Source organism: Lonchura striata, chromosome 6, assembly GCF_046129695.1.
Source record: "Lonchura striata isolate bLonStr1 chromosome 6, bLonStr1.mat, whole genome shotgun sequence".
Classification (NCBI taxonomy): Eukaryota; Metazoa; Chordata; class Aves; order Passeriformes; family Estrildidae; genus Lonchura; species Lonchura striata.
In genome coordinates this window covers 31,826,450-31,850,256 of record NC_134608.1, presented here as the reverse complement: position 1 = coordinate 31,850,256, position 23,807 = coordinate 31,826,450, and positions in this window count along the sequence as shown.

Sequence of the window (23,807 nt, the reverse complement as noted above, 5' to 3'; positions counted from 1 at the left end):
AATTAGCTAACAAAATAAGGGCAGTTTGGCTTTACATTTCTTTACTTCCATCAGATGAGAAATATTATAAAGATGTCATTAGACCCCCCGGGTTGTCTCCAGTTTTTCAGCAGTTTATGTGTGAAAGCAGGACATGGAATATAAGCTACAGTTCACCTCAGTGTATGGCTGTCACCACAGAAGAGATTTCTAGAATTGCTACTGATTTAGGATTAGATGTACATGAGTTTAGGATTAGTTTTACTTTTGTTTATTATGTTGATGTATCCTAATTAGATGAGTTTGATATGACACCTACCATGATGGCACTTAAGTGCTGGTATGGCTGTCTGCACATTGCATCATCTGGTGTCCCTCCTGAAAAAGCAAGTATCTTATTTTTATTGTTACTTGAATGCCTTCACAATATTTTGTTATGATCAAATATTTAGAGGCAGGACAGCCCAATAGACTTAAAAAAGAACTGAAAAAACAAGAACTCATGTTCAATTTATCACTAAAGGAATACTCAGCCCTTGGCAATAATAACACTTTGTGAACATTTCCCAGCTGTGTCAGACAGAGCTATGTCCAACAGTATTAACATTAAGATTACTAAATAGGCCTCATTTTCTTTTTCCCTAGCCCCATGGATTATTTAGATCAGATTACAATGCAATCTATTTGTTCATTTCATCTATGTATAATATGGATTAAAGCTTGAAAAGTTTACATGAAACAATGCAGATGCAAAGTTCTAGTTGAACTCCATGTATTTTTAATGTCCTAAATAGGACTGTCTTTATTTGAAGCATGAGCTGAAATATGCTTTAAGTTCAGAAACACGACGAATAATTTGGAAGCTTGCAAGCCACAGTGGGGCTTCCTTGGCAACATATTCTATAATTGTGACATACCACTAAAAGTCCAAAGATCATGTAGCTTCTGTGCTACATTGAGTTATTCTTCCTGCCATTAAGAGATTTGTTTTCAAAACTGTGTTGCACCATATTGTGGCATTTATGACAGCAGCAAGAAAGGCATATGATTTGTTCTCCTGATGTGGTATGTTACCCCACTTGTTCCAAAAATATGTGACTACAAAAATGAAGACTTAACCATAACCTATGAGACTTAAGTGACTGTATAACATCCAGCTTTGGAAAGGAAAAAACAACAACAAAAAGGCAAAGTCTTCAACAGGAAGAAAAAGGGCACTCTCTTCTTGTAATAGGCTACAGCAAATCTGCAGAAAAAGGAGCAGAAATGTTATGTCTGCCCTTATGAAGTTCCTATATTTATATGTGCTGCCAGTAGCAGAAGACTTTCTAGAGCAGGATCTAGACTGAAGAATGATCTACGCTTGGCATTATGCATGACATTTAAAATTTTGACGGCAGAAATGTGAATGTTTAATAAAAATACAAAAATTAATCTGGGAATCTTTTTTTCCTACATGTTCAGAATATGCTACTGACAAAAATATTCTGCAGTACTTAGATATCAGATATTTCTGAAGTAGTGATAGCTAGTATGGCACAGCTTTTCAAAATAACTTTGGAAAAAAATTATTTCTGCTCAATAACTGTTTATAAATACCTCTCTAAATAAAAAGAAACACTACCATATTATGCATTTAGAAAGAGATTAGTTAATCCTTCTTTAGATTGTTATATATCAGACTGAACACACAAAAAATACATTTTGTGGCAAAACCAACCATTATTTGGTCACTTCCAGCCATGTATGAGAAATGTCTAGGATTTCTCAGAACCTTCCAAAGTCAAGATCATGTTTTGTTCAGTTGATCCAAAGGTAGAACAACAATTATATATCAACAGAAGAGAATGACCAAAAAAATCCTTTGGATGATAAAAGTGTAGTGTAACATCTGGATAAAAAAGCAAATTTACTTTTCAGATACTTGAACAGTACTTCAGCCGATTACAGGTAAAGCACTGAATGTAGGAAAAGCATCACTTCATTATGAGCACTGATAGGCCTCTGTCTTTGTCAGCTTTACTGGAATGCCTCCAAAATACTATAGATCAGTATTATTGGTATATGCTGACTAACATATAGACAGACAGGGCCTCTGCTCAAAAGAGACTGCTCAAACTCTTACCCTACCCTGTGCTTTGGATGAGACAGATATCACTAATAACAGATTATGATGTTGCCTATTCATTATTATTTAACCCAAATGAATCAAGTCCCACAATTCCATTTTAAAAATTATATCTGTTATCCTCAAACAGATGCCCTTGTAATGGAAAACCTCAGAAGTTCCGAAAGCTTATAAATTTTTAAATCCCTCTATTTTTTTTCCATTTTTCTAGTCTAGTTCTCCATCCTTAAAATCTGTTCTCAAGAAAGCCTTCTACTGTTGAGACAAAAGCCATAAAATGTAATTCTTAGTTGTTTGTATGTGAGGCTTTAACATTCCTCTGTATGGCCTGACAAATAATTGCAGTCAGATACAGCAATGAGTTGAAGTTTCTTGCCATAGAAATACAGAGCCCAACCAATGTGCCTTTTACATCGGGTGTGAGGAATTCTGCATCAGAATAGTTGGCAAAGTCTCAGCATCTATTGAAAATTACCATTTACTGAAATGTTACTGGAGGCCGAGAGAGATGAAGTTCAGTCTGGCTCAGCTCAACAGACCAAGATGCAATACAGTTGGAGTCATATCTGCAGCTCCTGCCAGATCATTCATGGTATTATGCAAAGCCCTTTACTGTGCCTGTCTGCATGGAAAGTGGCAATGACAGCTGTTTTTCTGCCTGACTCTGTCTGAGGGCCATTTTATGTTCTAGAGCATTAAACAGTAGATGTATTCTTATATATATATTTATAAAAATCAGATTTTCTTAGAGGTATAGAGGCCTAAAGCTGATCTCCCATGAACTGTATGCTGCAGTGCATAAATTCCAGCTACTCCTTGAAGCAGGTCTAGGCTGGACCTGGAAAACCAGAATTTTGAAAGGATGGGACTGCTAGGCTTCTCTTCATTTGTCCAAGGGGAAAGGTTGTATAAAAAAAAATATACAGATTGTATAATTTTTTTTTTCCAAACACTTTGGTTTGGAAAAAAATATATTTTTAGATAAGGCTATTTTTCATTTTTGTTTTGTGTCACTAGTTCATGCAGTACTGTTATTGAACATAACCCAAATTCTCCATTCATTTGTATATGTGCATGCTTTATCAGCAAGCAGCCAGCCCCAGGTTGCCTTGGTTCCTTTTAAGTCAGTAGTGAATTTGGCCAAGTTGTTTTAGTTCATACAATTGTCAATTATTGTAAACTTGACTGAGATACTCAAGCTTGTTCTGGAATGCCAAAAACATTGCCTTCTAGCTCAAAGCACATACAGTACAAGAACTCTTGGATATTATTTCACTGGGCCATTCAAACTCTGTCTGGACAAAGAGCATAGCAGACCAAACTATACAGTTCAGGAAAACATTGGTTTTACCGGCACTTGGGCAAAAGAGACAATACAAGCTTTATCTTATGAACTTTTAAACTGTCTGTATCATATGAATCTCTTTTAAATTTCTGAAATGCAAATAATTAAGGCTTGCTCTTATATCCCTTACTAAAGGGAAGTTTTAAAAAGTCTGAGTAGGAAAAATGAAGTGACGTGATTCTGGGTAATTCCATCAAATGCAAACTCACTTAACACATAAGAGGATTTCAGAATCAAAGTTATTAATGGTAAATTGCAATCATTATGAATAATTGGTAGTGATTTGATATCAAAACTCTCCTATTCTAAGCAATGTTTTTGCTTTGTACCTGTAAAATGTTACAATTTTTTTAGAAAGACAACTAGTAATGGAATAATATCAGGTGTATGGACTTGCACCAGTTCAGTCACAACAGCCTGAGAGAAACACACAGCTCTAGGCCTGAATGGCCTGTTGGGATGATGCTCTGTCCATTCTCTGGCAGGATTGACACAAGTCAAACACAAATTCATGACTGAGTACTGAAATAAAGCATGTGAATAAATTTGGGCATTGCTATGGCTGCTGTGAGACTGTGAAAACTGCTTGTTTCATAAACCTCTTCCTGTAATCCTGCATTTCCAATGAATAGGGTTTGTAACAATGTTTAACAGCATGATGGGTGAAAGTAAGCCTAAGAAGTTTTCAGAAAAGGTAAAACTGATTTATTCTAACAGAAGTTTAAACCATTCTGTGTTTTTCCAACAAGCTTGTTTCTAAATAGTAACACTTTTCTGTTCAATGCACTCAGAGCAACTCTCAATGGTAAAGGAAGGCAAGAGATTTCCCTATCACATGAATAGGGAAAGCTTTCCCTACTACATGAATAAAATCCACCATTCATGATGTGGTTAGGCAAAAAATGAGGAAATTACTTGCCTCTAGAAAAAAGACATCATATAAAAATAGTGGACAGCAGGTAATACCAGTAACAAAGAGCAAGCAATTATTCTGTTTAAGTGCAAATATGGCAGTTCATAACTGGGTCAGTTACAGATCTGCACAGACATACATAGCAGAATGTTCATGATAGACAGTACTCAGTCTCCTGTGTTGGAATCTACTTTACTGACTCAGAGGATCATTAGGGCCTGCAAAGTTTGAACAACATCCAGATACAGGATTTTGGCAGGGGCCTCTTAACATACACTTGGAGAACAGCTCCAGTTTTCAAGCCCTTCAGAGAAAGTTTACTGGACACATGCCTTTTCCCAGAAATATCCTGTGTTTTCAATGGGAAATGGCATCCATGACTTCAGACTGTCTCACAATCCTAAAAAAACCCATCTATTTCTCATTCAACTAGACAGTTTCTGAGTAGTTCCAGACTGAAACATGGATTCTGTATTTGTGAGGGCCAAGGTTCCAATCTGCTCATAGATTGTGTAATGAAGAGGAAATGCATTTTCTCTTAGAGCTTCACACATTTAACACTTCACCTTGGGATTTTAACTCTTCAAGGATGTAAAAACATAGAGACAAGCAAGGAGAGGGAGAATTTCTTCACAGGAATCTGAAAAGAAACAGAGGGAAGACTAACTAAAATAGATGGACATAGTCATGTCCTTTTCTTTGTATCAGTTTTCCCACTAATCCAGAGATATTTAGGCTCTAATCAGAGTGAAGATGCCTATGATTACTCTGTCCCTTGTATTTTTAGTTATGACTCTTCTATTTAGAATTTACATGCTTTCATTTACCTTCTTTGATTTTATAGCTAAACTTTCCTTCCTCCTGCCATTTTAATTAATCTTGCCATGTCCAAGCTACCTTATATTCCAAGACATATGCACACATATTCCTCTAGAATTTTACAGACATGGACCAATCTATTGCTGTTACACCCTTTTAGACTTTTCCACCTGAAAAAAAATTAAGGTTCTGTTCCTCACATCTTCAGTTATTACATCATCCCAAAGTTGTTCTGTCAAAGCAGTTGTTTATTAATATTTTTCCCATGATCTTTTCCTTTACCCAGCAGAGGTGTTCAGCAGCCAAAGTTATTAAATAACTGACCCTAAATTGTCATATTCTTGAGCTAGGCTATGTCAAAAAAGAATGACTGGTGGAACTACTGTTACAATCATAGCACCTGCTTCTTTCTAGGTGGCTTTCTGTGGAGTGATCACATTTTGTTTCAGTGTGGGCTGTTGTGAGGAAGAGAGAGTTGGGCACTCTTCATGTTTATTTTAGTGGTCTATACTAGGTTTGCATGGCAAGGTTTTGGTAGTGGGAGGGCTGCAGGGGTGGTTTCTGTGAGAAGCTGCTAGAAACTTCCCCTATGACACATAGAGCCAATACCAACCACCTCCAAGGTGGACCTACTGCTGAGCCTCAGGGAAAATATATTTAAGAAGGGGAGCCTGCTGGAACAGGCATCTGGAAGAAACTGTGAATGTGTTAAGAGAGGAGCTATGCTGCAGCAGAATTTCTGGCAGGACTCATGACCCCTGTGGGAGATTCATGATGGAGCAGTCTGTTCCTAGAGGACTGCACCACATGGGAGGAACCCACACTGGAGCAGTTAATCAGGAACTACAGCCTCATGTTAAGCTTCAGGGCAGGACTCATGGAAGATTGTCTTCCATGCGAGGGACCCCACAATGGAGCAGAGGGCAGAGGAAGACAGTGATGATGAACAACCCCCATTCTCTGTCCATCTGTGCCACTGCAGGGAAGGAGTTACAGAAATTATGATTGAAGTTGAGCCCAGGAAGAAGGGAGTAGTGGAGGTAAGGTGTGGAAGGAAGGTGTTTAAAGATTGGTTTTTATTACCTCATTACTCTACTTGTGTTTGATTGGCAATAAATTAAATTAATTTTCCCTAGCTGAACCTGTTCTGCCTGTGACAGTAACTGATGAGCAATCTCTCCCTGTCCTTATCTCACCCCACGAGGCTTTTGCTGTATTTTTTCTCCCATGTGCATCTTATGAGAGAAGTGATAGGCTTTGGTGGGCACATGGCATCTAGCCAGGGTCAGTCTGTCACATTCTATTGTTTACTGACAAGAAGAGCCAGGGTATACAGTAAACTAGCTTGAAGCAGTCAGAAATGTATTTCAGAGGGAAAATTAAAATAGCATGGTTTCCATTATATTCTAAAGTCTATTATTTAAGAAGGAGAAATTTAAAAAAGCCAACCAAACAAAAACATTTTTTTAAACTAACATGTCCTTGGGCAAGAAATATCAAGAAATATTTTCAGTAATCATGCAGAAAAAACAGTTTCAATTCAGTAGGAATGGTAGTAGCAGAGGTCCCAAGAAAAGACAGTAGGGAGAAAGGGTAGAAGTTACCTTCCCATAAGCAAAGAGACCATAGCTCTTTTCTAACCAACCCTTAAAGAAGCAAGGAAGGTACCAGTATGGTGCAGCACAATTTGCACTTTTATGGACAGGACTGTGAACAGTGTTAAATACTGCAGAACCCTTTCTCTGAGTATGATTTATTTGAAGATATAGAATAAAATATCTTTCTCTATTGATTACTGAAACTGAACAAAAATCAGACAAGATATAGAACCACCAAGAAATGCTCTTCGTGATACGAAGAAATGCCAGACTGCTATTTTTTACTGATAATAATGGACTTGCTTCCAATTAAATCACTGCTCACTCAGTCTCTGTTATTCTGATGGAGAAATGATATGAGTTTTCAGGTGAATTCTTCTGTAAGTAAGGGAAAGAGATTTCTAAGAGAAAGTTTGGATTTTTACAAAGTTTACACATATGAATATCTGCAGCCTCCTGAATGGATACATAATGTTTAGAGTTAGTAGAGAATAAATTTCTAAAAGGAAACCATTCCAGTCTGAAAATATACACTGATATGCACTTGCAAACTCTTAATCTTCTTTAAATCTCTGAGCAAAACTTTCAAAAATTGTGTGCTTAGAATACAATTCAGTAACATAAAACTCATTAATGAAATTTACATTAATAAAATTTGCTTTGATAATAAAACAGTGTGCATGAGCAATGGTCCTGCATGTATTTCTGTTCAAAGCATCCAGGAAGATACTACAAAGTGACTGTAGAAATTGTTAGCATATTTTCTAAGCAGAATAGAAACTGTCAAGGAATTGTTCATAATATTTCTAGTTATGCATTCCTAAGATACAAATAAAAATTCTTCTTCACGTCACTCAATTCATTATGAATGCTTCCCTTTGAATGAAGAGATAGTTCTGGCCTTTTATGGACAGATAAAAGCTGCACCTGCATTTTTCTGCTTTATGTCATAAAAACCTGTTAAAAACTTTTCCTGTAGTGCAACAGGAACAGCCCATTTTTAAGGGCTTGAATGACAACTAAAAGGCCAAGCCTCTCTTCTGTTTCTGCATTTGCTTTTTTGGCATTTGTTTTGTAAAGTAACCTACTACTAACAAAATACAGCAGCAAGTTTATGTCTTTTAACCAAAAAAGGGGAAATAGTCTAAAGCAGTGATTGTCAGCTAAATCCATTTCATCTGTGAAAGTACTGCTGTTTCCACTAGTTAGTAGTCCCAGTTTTTAGTCCCAGTTTTTTTACTCACATCAGCAATGCCATTCAAGCAAGTTTTAAGAAGATCTTGCTTGAATCTCTGGTACAGTATTATTCCTGTGCAACCTACTCCTAACAAATGCTATCAAAATATAATTTGCCACATTTGATGAGGACAGAAAAAAGACTGAGACCACCAAAGTCAAGACTTCAGTGGATATTCATGTTTTCATACCTAAATCGATGCACCAAAGCAGTATGCTTCTACCATACTATTTAACAGCATTCATTGTAAGTAAAAATAAATATTTCCTAGAGAAAGAATTTTAGTCTCGAATAATAATAACAATAATAATACTCTTTGGTTTGGGGTTATACTGAGGATGACATTAAGTGAATAAGCCATCCTATTTACTCCTCTCTCCACAAAGTAGTGTGGGAGGCAGCAAAGTCTGAAGGATACTCTCAATAACCCAGTGAGTTCTGAATGTTGTTCTTTGTCCTCCACTGCAGTTCAGACATCTGGCATACCTCAGGCGAAACTGCTCTGCTGCACAAGTAATCCCTTCCATTGCCTCTTCAGTTGCTCAGTGTTTGCGGAAGGCCATAACACCCTCTCACATTGCTTTCATTAGCCTTTAACTTTAGCAGTCTCCTACCTTTCCCTTACTCTGTTTACAGCTCTCAGTCCTTTAGACAGAATCAGTCAGATTCTGGACATCATTAGTGAAGAGTGTTTTTGAAAACGGAGTGAACATAGTCAGCTGGGAAAATTCACAATCTTGTCTGCAAAATTGTTTGCAGACAAGATTTCCCAGAGACATCAGACCTAGAAAAGTGCTGGTCTACCACCCATGCACAAAACCACCAGTATATGGACATTTTTCTGGCTAAATTAGTTCATGCTACAACAGAATATCTCTGTATTTGTGGCCCTGTACCAGACTGCAACAGACAACAAGCTGTTTGGGCTATGTTCAGATTTTGAAGGAGTGTGAGGCAGGTAAAGGTAGAATAAGATGAATCTGTGTCAATTTGTCTTTTTTTTTTTTTTTTTTTTTTTTTAATATGTGCCCTTCTGCCTAAAGGGTTTTGAAACATAGCTGTGACCAACCTGTACACACATACTTCCCTTCAGCAAGAGTGGGCTCTCTTCATATGTACTAATTGGTTGAACACCAAGAATTTCCTTCCTTCTTCATGGAAGATATGAATGAGCAGTCTACCAGCATTCAAGCTATCCTAATTCACACAAAAGGGATCTGTACCAGAGGTAATTCAGGAGAGGAGGATCCATGGGCTGGAGAAGAAAGGGAAGTACAGAGTCATGGTACCCAGGGATAGGAGGAAAAAGAGAGAGACTGGAAGTGTTAATTTCCATACTTCTGGTTCTGTGACTGCAGTGAATCATCGGAGCAAAAGTAACTCTCAGGACATCTGAAGTTTCAGGCTTCAACTTCCAGAGGGTTTTTTTGTTGTGGTTTTTTTTTCCAATGGAGAAAAATAATATGATCTAATTTTCAAAAAATATAATCTAATTTCTTTTACCTCTAAACATCATACATACTGTAAGGTTATACTAGCAAACTATTTGAGACACTTTTCATAAAAAGGAGAGAGGCAAGTCCAAGTATGGTTAGCCAGTGTTTATAGGGCTATATTGTTTTAAACAATTTTTGGAAAATGCGTTATAGCCAGCATTTCAAACAAGCCTCATGCTCAGTGTAAAAGAGGCTTTCCTGTATTAATTCAAAGTGTTCTGAAGCCCAGACACAACACTCAGCAGCTCATAAATTTGTCAATGGATGAATTTAGCTTAAGAAAAATAAGCTGCATGTATTATAGGTGTGGCAAGGAGCACCACCTATATTCTTCCAGTTGCTTTGACCCTTTCCAGTTGGTTGTAATTTGTTATAACTTTGCCAAATTCTAACTTCCAGTTCAGTTTTTTTTTTTCTAATTATAGTTACAAGCCTTCTATGCAGCTATCTGCTATTTGAGCTATTTGGGGAATTTTCAGTCAAAACAGCTCAGCATTTCTGAGGGCAAGTGAGGGGAGAAAATAAAAAAAACTTTTCATGTCCAAAGTGCTAAATTCCTTTGCTATTTAAGATGCTGAAGTGTTCCTTTGCTTTGATGCAGGATGTCCTATTCCTAACTCTTCAAAACACATACCTTGTCCAAATGACAAAAATTTCAGAGAGCACAATTAGTACATTAAACCAAAGCAGATATTTGCTAGTTGGAAAATGTTTCCTAAAAGCTCTGCCTACACTGAACATGCAGCAGCTGTGGGCAGAAAAAATGTTAGACTTTTAATTGGGTTTCCCATGACACTCCTATGGGAAAACCAGTGCTGCTGGGATGGAGTGGGGTCCAGCAGCTCCATGGGGGTGGTAGCTGAGGGTGAAGGGGCTCCCCAAGGCACAGCTCAAGGTAGGGCTGGGTCCATGGTGGTTTCAGCCCTAGCACCAGGCAACTCTCTGGGGCCATACCAGGATGTGGGGCTGTGCATGGGCACAGCTTGGGGCCCATGGCCAGGCAGAACAGCACCTTGGGGAGGTGGAGACAGGCCCTGCTGCGGCATCGTTGGGGCGGGGTCTGATGAGTGATGGATGGGCTGACATGGGGCCCTGGGCTGTGGGCAGGGACAGCAGGGCCTGCTGGTGCCCTTAGGGCTGGCAAACACAGCCATAATTAAGGGCAGCCTCACCTGTTCACCCAGGCTATGTCTGGAACAGGTGTGAGCTGACCAGAAAGGGGAGATTTGTATGTGGAAAAGACATATGGAAAACTATGAAGGAAGAAGGTGAGACAGAAAAGCACGAGGAAGATAGCTGAGTCACAATAACAAAAATGGGCAAGTGGGATAGTAAGCTGGAGACAGAAGTGGGTCCATGACACAACTGCTGAACAGGCAGTACATAAGATGTTTGGCTCAGCCAGTTCATGTTTCTTTGCAAACAAATTGAAATAAATAAAAATTGCTGAACCTGAAGATGTTTTGACTCCCAAAAAATGCCTGTAGAGCTCATGCTTCAAGTGCTACTGGATAAATGTGATGATATCCTAGTACATCCATCAGGCACTTATTATGTGAGTGGTGGAGTTCTACATAGTGAATCTAAATCCACCATCCTGGCAGCAATCAGGAGGTCTCAGGATGATATCACATGAAAAGTTTCTGGCTGTTTCTGTGTCACCTTTTAAATGCCTGGTGTTTGTGTAGCAGAGTAAGAGACAGTTTGTGTAGTCCTGGATTCCCTAAAAACCATTTGCTCGTCCTGAGTACAATAAGTCCACCTTAGAATTCAAACAAGGCTTTTGTCTGTTCTGCTAATAGACTTTAGCACTGCATACATTTTCCAGATTCATAATATCAATTTTAAAATGCCATTCTGCCAATGTCATACTAAGAAGTTGAGTATTAATATCTGAGGTGTGGCCACCACAGTAATAGCTGGATATGTGACTCTGAAAATGAATGGTCAATGGAAGGAAATAAAACCCAACAAAATTCTGAGCTTTATGATCCAAAGTCATTAACAGCAATGAACTCAATGAAAAAAACAAGTGAATATTAGAATCAAATATGTAATAGGTTCCTCAGAAACTGCTAGATAATAAAAAGACAGCTGTAACTGTGCCTTTTTTGAGCACTCAAAGTGCAGTCAACATTAATTTTAAATTGGTTTATTTTTCTTTTATTGCTATGTCTGTGTGGGGCTGTAATTCACAAAGATTCAGAAGTATTTTGAAGTGATGAAATTCAGTTTCACCTGAAATACTGCCACTTTTGGCAGAAAAAGACCCTCCCAAATAGGTTTTCCACAACAGAGAAATTCTGTAATTAAATTAAAAGGAAGTGAAGAATAACTTTTGCCAGTTGAAAACATGTAAGTAATTTAGTTGGGGTAAATGCAATGACCAGAACAGGAATTTTGGAGGCAAACAAAGATTAAACACTGTGCTGCTACCAAACATTCCTTGGATTCTTTTGAAGCCACAAGGGACAGATTGTCAGTTTTCCATCTCCTCTGTTTTACTGGGTCATGTCTACAAGGGGACTTCTTGCTTCCATGACAGGAAGGACCCAAAAGCCTAACCACTTTTTTCAGCTATAAATGACAGCAGTTTATTTGCCATCATTTCTTCCTTTGGCACCTATGTTTTTCTGGATGTCTCTTCATCATTGTGAATGATCCACTCTGGGATTATATCTCACACTTTCAGACTTATCATCAGTTTCCTGCCATTTATTCACTATGTTTGAACTACAAGGATTTTTCATTTTGAATCAGCCCTCCAGATCTCATAAACAGACTGATTTACTAGAGAAGGAAGATTACTTTTGACTTAATTCAAATTGGAAAAATATTTCCTGATTTTGGACAATACATATGGACTAAAAGCTCTCTCTTATATTTCACTAAGTTTTTAAGTTTATCTTAGGTCAGAATACTAAAATTTCTAAGAAAATTATTACAGAAACATAATAATAGATAGAATTCCATATTTTGTAACTGAAAATATAAACATGCAAAAATTTGCATAATACAAAAATGGTCCAGTTATATGGATTGTGTAGAAAAGGAAAACTGGTAAGAAGGAGGAGTTATCCATCAATTGATATGGTCAAATGTGTTCTTCCATTAAGATATACTGTGAAGTGAGATACTCTCTTCTTTCTTACATTGCTTGATTGCCAAATGATGATTTTAATACCATCTCACTTTTCCTAGGATTTTTGATCTGTAGTGTTCAAAGTAGCTCACCAGTCACAGTGATTCATAGATGAATGCTTATGTTTATTTTCTATGGAGCTGGGTTATACCCAAATTGTTCATGTAATTCTCAATTAGTTTTTGATGCCACATAAAGGTTTTACTCCTTTTTGATAAAATCAATGAGCAGGAAAAGTATCAAGGCAAAACATGGGAATTCAAGTATAATTAACAGAAAGAGTGCAACAATATCAGTCTTTTCCCTGACATATTGTGCATCTTAATGTCCAACAGAGGTTCCTATTTCTTCTGCTGGTACTGGCTCTTGATTACTCCTCATACCATTCATCTGAATCATGTAGCAAATTGTTCAGAACTTATTTTTCATCTGAATGCTACCATTTCTCCTTCCACTTTCACAACTGAGCAATTAAATTTTCACTTAGGGAAAATAGAAAGAGCAAAGTGCTTCATGGATGTTAGAAAAAATAAGACCTTAACACTAAGAGTTCCTGATCATTATCACACAATTTTGTGACACTAAACTTGTGAGACTCAGATTCAGTCAAAGAAAGAAACTGAGAATTTCTAGCCAGGCAAAAGCCTGGGAAAGAGCTGGAGAAGAATATAAATAATTCTTTATCTCTCTTATTTTTCACATTGTTTATAGTTAAGTTCTATCACTGTGCATCATGCACTTTGCACCAATGCTGTAGGTTATTTTCACTTCAGGACCAATGAATTTGGTCCTCACAAAGCTCTGTATAAAAGAGCGGTATATTTTGAATAAATCGGGGTTTTACTTTCAGCAGCCTTCTAGTCAGTCTTCTCATTCCCGTCCTGCCTCGATAGCAACATAAACTGAGCAAAATAAGTAGGCAGAATGAAATATTCAAATAAAAAGAAAAGGAATCCTAGGAAGCTCAATGTATCTACATGTATATGTAGTGAAGAGCTATGTCAGATTCCTATATTCTCAATGTTCCATTGAGTACAAATTAAGTGAAAAACTTGTATGAAGCATCTGAGAGGCCCACATGTTAGTAACTGTTAAAAAATTTCTCCTAGAGTGGCTTTTTCAGAAACAGAAAATCAAAATTGCACATATGCTTGCACACATGTATGTATTCATGACTGTGAATTGGTCACAAAAATAGGATATACTCTCATATATACGAATGTGTGTATTATGTATAAATTGCACACATTCATTATATTTTTGGTTGGATGTTTTTATGCATATGATAGCAAAAACATTCCTTCAGGCTGTACCTCTATGCTGGTAGGCACTGTGTCAAAATCAAACAAAGAGCCAGTTTAGTAGGTTTGCTCTACCAGCTGGAGTGTACAGAAGTTTCCCCATTTTCCTCCACAGCTGAATTTTGTAGATCTACTCTCCCTCTGCATTCTGTGGGTCCTTATTAGTTACAGAATCAAGGACTCACTCTTAAATTATTGCCATTTTACCCTAGGAGATCATGGAAACCTGGCAGTGAGACGCTTGGCTAGCTGTGTCACAGAAAAAAAACATACTGCTGTGTTTTAGAAACTCAGTGTCATAATACAGCAACTATATCATAGGGCTTTTTTTTCACATCTTTCCAAATTCTACACTGTGTTTAACATTGGCATGACAAATATGTCTGAAAAGTCAAGGTTTAAAAGTCCTTTCCTGGTGCCAATTTACTGTTTGAAGGATGCACAGACCACCTCAGAAGGGATTGAAACACTTAATTCCCTACATTTTTCCTCCTTTTATTCAGAAAATAGATGTACCTCTAAACAGCTTTAGTTCAGAAACTGTTTTAGCTGCATTCAGCTAAAAACACATTCAAGAATGACATGACCAGGATTTGATCAGGTAGCAAGGTTGTGTCTTCATACATGCAGTCCTCTAGACACAACCCTTAGAATACCAATATATTTCCATCCTATGTTTCACAGAATAATTATTATGACATTATATATCCTAAAGGAAATTTCAAGGATGGTTCCACAATACTGACTATCATACATAATGACTACTTATATTTCTTTTTCTGTCTCCTTGAGTGTAAAATCTTTTCATTTTGTATGAAGGCAGAACAGGAACTGGACCTGTCTGGGGGAATATCTGGCTAGAATACATGAATAGTTGTCATTATCCATGTATTGTCCACTCATTGAACAAGTACTTAACCTGCTTGCTATTTTCATTAATATTTAACTGACCAAAGTTCAAGCAAGATACTTGAAATTGTAAAGTAATTATTTCATCTGTCAGTCTACCTGAGCATATATAAATAACATATTGGAAATTGTCTTTCATGTGTCATTTTTTTTGCTGACTTTGGACTAGCCTTTGTTATATTCCTCTAAAGCCTCTTTGTTGCAAATGTTGGTGGATTTTTTCCTTGTTTAGGCAGCAGTGTACAGAGAAAAAGCTGTTGGGTAGTTGCTGATTTTTTTCAGCACGGCCATTTCCTATTTCATAGACACAAAGTAGCCCTGTTTGCAGCAGGGCATTTCTGGTGGACCAAATGATGGCTCTAACAGACTTAGCTTTTGGCAGAAAGAGATTGTTATTCCTAATGCCTGCTCTTCTTTCAAATGCCAATCATACATAGAAATATGAACATATTTCAAACAGAATTTCTATAGGCAGACTCTGCTCTTGGGGGATTTATTTTAAATATCTAAGCAAAAATATTTTAAAATGCAAATATCTTACTTTAAAATCTAAATTTCAGAGAGCTTCACAAAGCTGTTAAAGTTCATTAATTTTAATTTCAAAATCCAGTGTCTAAGATATTCTTTCCCTAAAATTAGATTCTTTAACAGTTTTTTTATGCATGAGACATTAACAAAATAATTCAGATTCAGTTGACTCTGAAGGTCTACTTCAATAAAACATTCAAGTGTTAGTATTCAGCAGAATACTTAAAGACATTACTACCTGTGAGGTTTAGAGTTACCCAGGTGCTTACATCCCATTATTAAAGAAAAAACTTTGCTTTCTGACCAACATCTTAGCATGCCAATCCAGCAGGTGTAAAATAAACTGAATTGCATTGTTTCCTGTTGGAATTGTAAATTGTTTGTGACAGAGGATCTTTTTTCTATATAAATCTATAAAACATTATTAGTTCTCTAAAAAGAGGGACTTTTATACTTATGAACAATCATATTGCCAATTGTGATAAATATTCTATCAGAACATGTTCAGTAGGCATCAGAACTGGGCATGTATGTGCATAAGGTTTTGATAAATACCCTCTGAAATCATTGCCAACAGCACTTACCCTCATATATTCTGAACACTGATTATTTTTCTCCATGGTTCAGACATTTTTGGTTTATGCAACATCTCAGGCTCCCATTAGATTTGGTCCTAATTGAAACTAAAAGAATAAAATTAACATTAACAATGCTTTTCTTGAAATATTCCTGTTGAGATCTGAAAGGGAGTTGACAAACCACATGCAACAAATTTTTTTTTAAGTTGTTTGATGTACAGTTTTACTGCCATGCTGTTTAATGCACATTTTCTTGGTCTCCTATAATGCCAGAAACTTGGCAACCCAAAACCAAAGGAGACATGCACCACTGGTGCTAGCCGCATACATCAACAGACCATTTGTAATATTTAAGTAGAAAAGTTACATACTGGTCTCAGCCTTTTGTTATTCTCTTCCATATCAGGAGCAGTGACTTTTAAAACTACCACTACTACTACTACTACTATTCATATTATTAGTATTTAACTCTAGGATCATAGATTGAAAGTCCAGCTAACTTCTAATTCAGTAACTGTTACTGATACAGAGAGACCAGCTGGCAAAACTAGGATTCTACCCTGCCTGCAGTAAAAGAGGCAGGGCTGACCACATTTTCCTAGACTAACTGATGTCAGGAAATCAATTATTTATTTGCATGCATGAGAAAGACTGAGGTTGGTTTTTTAGATTAGTATATAACCATGAGGGTTCATGTGATCATATTTTCTTAAGGGCTGCTATTTATTTTCTCATTATTAGGTAAGATGTTGGACAGCAAAAAGAAGCCAAACAACAAAGGGGAAATTAAAGAAATCTGTGCAGAATATTCAGCCCTGCCCAGGACAAGTTGCTGAAAGCATTTGTTTTCAATCTTATACCAATAGTGTTCTGTTTAGCTTTTTGAGTGTTCTCTTCATAGTTGTGTATGTTCCTGCCTTCTGTTCAGAGCTAAAGTTATTTTTGCAATTTGTTTCACTCATCTTTATTTTTAATAGATGTTAGTGTGACGTGATTAAATTGTGAGTGCAGAAATAGAATGGATCAGAAACGAATCAGTGTCATAACTTGAGATTTCCTGACCTTCCAGTCTCTCTGTTAGTCAGGAATTGTAAACAACACGCAATGCATGTTAACACTTCTATTTTGAGATGGTGCTCAATATTTCCAAGTAAATTTAAAATAAGGATCACAATACAATTCTTATTATTTTTTTTCTTTTTTCCCTAGATACTGTCACTCCTTTCATATGTCTATGTCATTATGTTAAAATGGTTTTCTTGTTTGTAGAAAAATACTCCATCTTTATAGCAAAGTGTATTCATCAAATTGGCTTACTGTAATTTTCTATGTCCTAATGAAAAGGAAGAAGAAACGGAAACACAAACTCTTTTGTAATTTTAAATGAACCTATGCTCTATTGCAAATATTGTCACCAGTACTTAATAATAGACAGATCAGGGGTTCAGTACTAAAGCAGAAAAGTTCAAAAGAATTTTGGAGAACAGTTAATAATTTTCAAAATATTTTGTTCCTAGGAAAAGGTGGCCCTTGAGAAAAATCTGAAAAAAAAATCAATTTAAGCTATAACATTGGGATTATTTGCAAATTTAGGGGGAAAATACCTTCTGCATTTTTAAAAGAAAAGCAAAAAAAAAATCTACATATTTTAGCTAGTCTTTTTTACAGCTTTTACTAAGCAATAATGATAAAAAAGTCCACCTCTATAATTATGGCTATGTAATGCCTTTATATTTAAAAAGAAAACATATAGCAAGTCTGTCACAAGAAACAAGGCAAACAGGTTTTTCTACTGTTTCCTCTCTGCCTATCCCTAACCTTATTTTTATGTTGACTTTTCTTCAGTTACTAGTTAAATCAGACTGTAAAGCTTTAGAAGAAGTCATAACTTCAGCTCACCTCTGAAGTTTGCAGAATGATTTGTAATTCTGCAACAACAGTAAAGCATGGGGATAATTTTTGCTTTCTAAAATGCTGTGTGGAAATGTGATGGAAAGAATCCTTTCTGACATTTCTGCAGTTCTGAGTTTTTATCTATTATCTATTTTATTTTTTTCAGTCACTGTTATAAAAAACTCCAACCAACCAACCAAAAAACCAAACAACAATAAAAAACCCAAACAAACAAACAACCTCCCCTCCCAAAAAACCAAACCAAACCAAAACCACAAAAACCCCACAAAACAAAAAGCCAAAACAAAAGAAACCCCCCCACACAGATGAATGAAAATGTTGTAGTAATCAAGATGTCAGGGCTTTTTATTAACTCTGCTTGAGTTTTGCATTGTTTCATCTCTCTAAATTTTTCTTACCACTTTATGTGTAATTACTGGTACAAAGGAACCACAGTACTGTTATATACAAATACTGGATACATCTGAAGAAAATCAACATGTTGGCTTTTCTACACCTCTTTGTGTATGTTCTATTTTTGGACAATATCTATTTTTACTCCCTTGGCTTGACTTTTAGCAAAATTGAAGTGTACTGTCAAATGAGGTTTTATTTGAGTATGGCAAATTTTCACTTAAATTTTTAACATTCCAACTTTACCCCCAAACCACTTCTGATTCAGTTCAGATTTTTAGAAGTTTGCAAAATATAGCTATACCAGACCTATATCAGAGAAGAACCTGTTCAATTTTTTTCAGATTAAGAAATAACCTTGACTTTGGGCTTTCCTGTTACAAAATTCTGCCTTACAGCTTTCTAATATCAGAGTCCAGCTCTAAACTGGAATCACACTGAGATCAAATTTACAGGTCTTTGTGACTGAAGATATTAACTTTCATGTTTATAATCTGCCTCAAAATGACAAAAACATAGTCAAGAAGAGAAGGATGTGTTAAGCATAGGCTCCATCTTCTGCCAAAATGTTCTTATTTCTACATTATATTTTCCAGAGCTTTATGAGTGTTCTTTTTAAATTACTCAGACTGCTTCCTGTTTTCTCCTTGGGAAGCTGTTCCACAGTCTAATATATTTCTGCAATTAAGTGATGTTTTCCTTATAAGCAGTCTAAATTTGTTTGCTTTATTTCATCAAGTAACAGTGATTACTTGCCCTCTGAATATACATAAGAAATTTTCATCTACAAGGTTAATTATGAAATGTTACCATTCCTCCTGGCTGTTTACCTCATTGTATGTCTACATGCCAAGAATATCACATACTACAAGTAGTGAATAGAACAATAGCTAATAATTCCTACCTATAAAGGTGTGGAGCATGTTCACACATTATTCTCATACAAAGCCTCAGCTTTAAGCTTTTCCTAATGAAAGACAAGGGATTTAGTTCTGCACCTCAGTAATTTTGGTAACAGAAGAGACCGTACCAAGGAAACACAACCAAAATGAAACAATAAGAACCAATCTACCATGTGTTGGAATGAGGAACTAGATATGACCTACTACTTGTACAGCATCCCATGGGACCGTGTAGAGTGCAACTGCTAATCACACTTAATTCACTGTGGCCTATACCAGCCCTTGAATTAAGGACACAGGCTATTTCTGGAATAGGGCTTTTTTATCAGACTGGTGTTTATATGGATGGAGTCCAGGTGAGCTCCAGAAGGCACAACTGAACAAATAAATACAAGAGCAATGCTGAAGCAGTTATGACTCATTCTATCATTTCTTTTAATACTTTTTCTCTGGTTTCAATGACTTTGAAGTGTCTCTTAATGATAAGAAAAAAAATTATATCAGACCAGGAAGCAACCATAGTAAGTTTGATAAATTTCAGTTCAGACAATCCTTTCACATATATGACAGTTCACCTAAGGCAGAGCTAAGCGCAGAGGGAAGGCCCCTGGGAAAGAGCACACTAAAAGGCCTCATACTTGGATTGGCTGACTGTATCCCAAAGCTTTGCTGCTTCCACAGTCAGCAGCAGCATGTGGGAACAGAGATGCTAAATTTCCTGTACTATGTCACAGATTCAGAAGGCAGAGTCTGAGAATTGTGCCATATTGAAGCTATTGGTCAACGAAGGACATATAAATTCCTGGCTATTTTACCTTAATGAAGGCAGTAACTACAAAGTTTCTGAGATACCTGTGTTCAAATATCTCTTGGACTCTGGCATCAAACACAGCATGTGCCTGTGCAAAGGAAGGCACACAACAAATACTGCCCATAATCCATGAGAAATCCATGAAGCTATCCTGCCTGTAAGTTCACTTATAAAGATAGAAATTAGCTCATTAGGATACTGGGCCAGAAATGCAAAAACTGGCAAGTTCTATGTCACACAGAAAGGTAGAAGAGTGAAAAAGTGAAGGAATGAGAAAAAAACAGAGAAGGGTAAATATTTCTGATGGCATAACAACAAAATATTTTGTTGCAGGCCTGAGCCATTGATTGGCCTGAACTTTAAACAAGTATCTCTGCCAGCTGAATACTGGCCAAATGGCAAGTGGCAACCTCTCCACAGCCTGATATACACGCAAATGAAAAGGTTTTGGGTGCCAGACATCAGGAAGCCAGTGCTTTTAACACTACCACCCTGTAATTTATAGCATCTTGGTTTGTGCTACTGCAGTTAAGGGTCTGTTAATGTTTGTCTTCTGAATTCTAATTCTCAAGGGCTTATAATTTGGCCATTAACATGCTCTCGGTATCAAAACTTTGGCTCACATAATGGCTAGCCAAGAGAAGTTTTTAGGTAACTTTTTTAGGAAGAACATTAGTTGGTTTCCAAAATATGAGAAAGGAAATAAAGAAGGCAGGAAGGAACGACTAGTTAAAATAGTTAAAGATTATAATTTTGTGTGCTCAATGACTTGAAATGTCTTGCATTTTAAAAGATGAATTATTGCTATGAGGTGATATTATTTTTCTTGCTTTAAAACTTTTTAGGATGAAGTCTTTTGCAGTAACCTAATATTTCAAGTGATTTTTGAATGTCAATTATTTATAAAAATCTCAGCAACTCAAAATGCCATAGATTCACAAGGATGAAGAAGTACATTGCTGAATCCCGCCACTATAATTTTAAAGATGCAATTAGTAAGAACAAGAAAGGAAAACACATACTTAGGAGCGGTTTTATCAATTTACAGTCCACACTGTGAAGCACTTCCAGTTCTAAAGAATGTACTTCCTCTGAGTCCTTTTGTGGCTGGATTAAATAAAGGAGTTTTAGCATAGACAGTTACTGTTCAGCAACAATGAAATCATATCCTTCCTCTTTTTAATTAGGATACAGAGCAAAGAACATCCATGGATACCTGTAGGTGTTGGAAGTGCCATGGTGACCTGTACAACCCACTGTAAGTCTCTGTGCCTCACTGTACTGTAAGCAATGCAGATGTGAGAAACAGAAAATGGAAGTGAGAAATAGAAATCCTAAGCTGAAAATCAATCAAAAAACAAGCTGAAAATCAATCCAAAAACTACAATTGTTCTTTACTTTTTAACAAAGTAAAACCTGCAAGAACCATTTAAACCTGCAATTGGCTTCAAGCTAATAAGTCTTGATTAGCCATACATTTCAGCAAAATTTTGGTTAGAATGATCCTTGAAATTTCTCAGCATGATGTCCATACTCCTGAAATCTGAAGCTGTTATTGTCTTTTGAAAAATGGACATGCTGTTTACTTTTCAATTCTACCATGTCTACCTACAACAGTTCCTGCCAAAAGGTGCATAGAGCTCCCTAAAAAAACTCCATTACATAAATATATATAAGTACTATGTTGTAAACACCAAGTTTGGTGTTCTATATATGGTAATAACTTATGTTCTATATAACTTAAATGTTCTATAAAATATAATAACTTCAGTCTCTAACTGAGGGTTTACTCATTGTCCTATAGCTTAACAGCACCCCCAAGTCCTTCTCCACAGAGCTGCTTCCCAGCTCTCATATTGGTACAGGGGATTATTCTTAATTTAACTGTTTACCCTCTACTGAACCATTATGTCTAGGGAGCAGATACCTTACAGCTGGAATACACAGAAATATTTCCATGTCACATGCACTATATAAAAATATTTTTATTAATCTAATAGGCTGAATTAATTATATATGCTTTCAGCATTATATTCAATGAATTGGCAGTGATGGAATCCTGGAAAGGTATACAGTAGTCCTTTACAGCACATGCCCCTGCTAATCTGCTCTGGGCTGCACAGACTGGTATATTTGAGAACAAGAGTGTGAGACTAAAACAGTGACCATGGTAAGGGAGGTCAGACATTGCTATGAGACAACGTATTTTCTTTAACATTTACTGGTACTATGAGTTGAGGACCAAAATATAAGTTGAGCAAAGATTGAGAAAAGATTGTATATTCTATTTGCATTTATGTTTGGTTTTGGGGGGATTTGGATTTTGTTTTTTTCTTCTTTGTCCACATTATGAAAGCTCCTTATTGTTGGCTTTCACATTTGGCCCCCAATCTGGATGAAAGCAGACAGCCAGTCAGGATGTTGTAGGAAGTATATTGGCCCAAAGATTATGACTTAACTGCATTCCCTGATGCTTTTACCTTAATGTTCAATAATAATATTATTGGGATTCAATCACCAAAAATCTATGACCAGTATCAATTCTAGATGCAGACTGGTGGCTTGCTTTTTTCACAACTTCTATAAAAATTGACAATTACATTGCTAGTTTTGGATATTATAAATGAATACTTTTATTTGCATTCTACTTGACTGGAGTTCACTGTGATTTAAGGTAAATGGCAAAACAAGGTATTCCAAGTGTGATGACTGTGAAATCTTTATAATTCTTCGACATCCAGACCACATAAAATTTGCAGATAGAGATATTTTGACAGATAGTTAGAAAATATTGACAAACCTGTGTCTCTCTAGCCTGAAGATGATTTTATATCCTTGAAAGCCTGTTTGCTTTACCCATTTATAATATTTTATCTAGTAAAAATTTTACTTTTGTCTGCAAACCTGGATCTACCAGCACTCTTTGATGGTGAATGCAAACAGGAGACCACACCATGACCACTGGCTCTCCAGGAAAGGTCCCAGAGAACCCAAAAGAAAGCACTGTGCCCCATCTGTGTGAAATAGATTCACTACTTGGGACTCAGAAGAAGTCTGTTCCAGTGGCTCATGATTAGGTGTAGGAAGGCAAAGAGAGGATGACTGAATCTAGAAGTTTTCTTTGAACAGCAAAAGTGGGACATAGCTGCAACTACATTTGTCAGGTTATACCCAGTTGTATTGTAGAGTCCACAGGCAGTTTAATTTCACACCAAGTAAATACTGATTTAAAGTGTGTAAAGAAACATTCAGGAAGTCAGGCAGAACATGTGAATAGAAAAAGACTCAAAATGCGTGTTTCAATTGAAACACGAAGTTAATGTATTCTTCATGAGACAAACCACAAGTTTTGACAAAATGTCTTTCTCAGATGGCCTTTCAAGGCAACAGTCATTCTGGTTACATGAAATTGCTCCTAAGTGAACGCCCAGATGTATGTTTATCATTTTAATTTAAAACCAGACTTCCTTGAAAATGAAAAGGTAACTTTAAAGTTAGCTATTTTTTCTGACCAAACATTGGTAGTAAAGTTTTAAATAAGTTTTAAAGGGGAAAAAAAAGATAATAATTTGCTCAAAAGTTTTGATTGCAATGCTTTTACTTTTGAAAGGTACATTTGAATTCTCTGCAGACTATCATTTTTATAAAGACTTTATAAAACTTAATAGAAACTTTCTAGGGAAGGTGATTAGCTGGCAAAACAACTGTGTTAGGCATCCACAAAATGCAAAGACTACAGACAACAACCTGTCAGATCTAACTATCATGGTCCAACACAATTCTGGTCAGGACTTTGCTGGAGAGTAGACATCTG